The sequence below is a fragment of the Balaenoptera acutorostrata genome, chromosome 4, assembly GCF_949987535.1.
Source record: "Balaenoptera acutorostrata chromosome 4, mBalAcu1.1, whole genome shotgun sequence".
In the NCBI taxonomy this organism is placed as follows: Eukaryota; Metazoa; Chordata; class Mammalia; order Artiodactyla; family Balaenopteridae; genus Balaenoptera; species Balaenoptera acutorostrata.
Window position 1 is genome coordinate 76022512 of NC_080067.1, and position 2230 is coordinate 76024741.

The following is a 2230-nucleotide window of genomic DNA, read 5'->3' on the forward strand; positions in this document are numbered from 1 at the left end:
ATAATACACATGTTAACAAATTCAGAGTATAAAAGGATTTACAGTGAAAGTAAGTCTCCTTTCCACTCACGACTCACCATTCTCAAGTTCTTCCCCAGACCCTTCCTGTAAAGGAAAGAGTCCTCCTGTGTCTACTCCTGATACTCTCTGAATTCTCTGCTTTACTTCTGACACTTCTAGTCACCAAAAGTCATTGAGGGTCGTGGGGATTGGGATGGTTCCTTCCCATCAAGCAATTTTCAGATTCTCCAGACACCAGCTGGGTGTTCTATAATTTAATTCAATTGTGACACTATCTACTTGGAGATAGCATCAGATCCTACAGGTTAGGGGCTCAGCTCCACAAGACTGGTTCCCTACCCCCTCACTTCAGATCCAATCACAAGTTCAGGTTGTTACTGTTACCAAACAAAATTTGGGTCCACTTGCCCGCAGTGCAACAAAGCCAATCTACTGACACCAGATTGTGGTGAAGGAAAGAAGAGCTTTTATTTGCAGGGTGCCAAGCAAGGAGAACAGGCAGCTCATGCTTAAAAGACCCAAACTCCCTGATGGCTTCCAGGAAGGTTTTTAAAAGCAACATCTGGGTTGAGGGTTGCAGCTCGTGAACTTTAATCTGATTGGTGGTGAGGTAACAGGATGATGTTTCAGGAATCTTATTCATCAACCTTCTGGTTGCAACCAGTCTGGGGTTCACTGCTTGTGGTCAGCATGTAGTCACCATTCTCCACCTGGGTGAGGGTCTTAGTTTCTGCAGAACAACTCAAAGATATGCATCAGATGGTTATGTGTATCCCTTGAGTATGAAATATGACTCTGTTTTATCACTGAACTATTTGCTTTTCTTTTGTTTCTGTATTCTCTCACTTCCCTAATTAGTAATTGCTTGAGTCTACAAAGTGGAACTCAGAGAAGGCTGGGAGACTAAAGCCTTTTTCTATAAACAAGGAACAGGGGCACAGAGAGGCTTTTGTACCCAGGAGGGCCTCATTGGGTTAGGTGTTAAATCTAGGTTTGGTATCATGGGCTTTAGCATAAGTGACACTGTTTGGGGCCTGTGGTTTTTCTCTTTAACAGCAACAAGTTCAATATTATTTCTAAAACACCAAATAGGCTAACACAAGCCAAACAAAACAGGTCAGGGGATGAATTTGGACCAATGGTGGCATTTTGATTACACAATATTCTGCCCCTTTATTCTCATGTGATACTATATATTGGAAATTGTTCCTTATCAGGACAAAGAGATCTAGCTCACAGACTTTCATGGCTAGTATGAATATAATTTATTTAACTATTTCTATTTCTGGCTATTTTTCTTATTAAATTCATTAACAAAAATGTCATTAGACAAGATGGTTCTAATGTCTTGGCAGTGTCGAGGAGGAAGAAATTTTCCTCTACCCTTCTAGGTTCTTCTGTCTGGCCTTGAAATGGAGCAGGACGCTGTGGGGCACTCCTTGTACAAAAGCCTTTCTATATCCCCCATTTCTTGTTTGTAGGAAAAAAGCTTCAGCCTCCTAGACCTCCTGAGTTCCAAACGGCAGATTCAAACAGTTTCTAATTAGGGAAGGAAGGGAATGCAGAAACAAAGAAGGAGCAATCAAGAGACAAGAGTGCAGCCATAAAGCAAGGTCCTGGTTCCTCCTCAAGGGATATACATAACTTTGAGTTCTTCTGTAGAAACTAAGGCTCCCACTCAGGTGGAGAACGGTAAATACAGGCTGAGTACAAGATTCCTGGAACAGGGTCCTGTTACCTCACCACCAACCAATCAGAAAAAAGTCATATATCCTGCAGCCTTCATCCAAAATTTTGTTTATAAAACTTCTTCCCCCAAAACCATCTGGGAGTTTGGGTTTTCTGAGCACAAGCTGCCCATTCTCCTTTCATGGCTCTTTCAAGAAACCTTTCTCTACTCCAAACCTCTAGGTTTGTTTGGCATCACTGTGTGTTGGGCACGTGAACTTGTGCTCAGCAATAGTCTAATAATTAAGTTGACATGAGACAGATAAATGGGAGACAATCAAACAAAAGTTTAATAACATGTATACATGGGAGAGACCCGGAAAAACTGTGAATCGCCAAAATGACTGAAGCCTTACCTTAAATATCAGTACCATCCTCAGCTAAAGACAAAAGAAGATGTTGGGGATAGGGGCTTGGGACTTCAAAGGGGAGAAAGGAAATCCACATGGAATTGGAAAAGTAAATATTTCCTAAATAAATG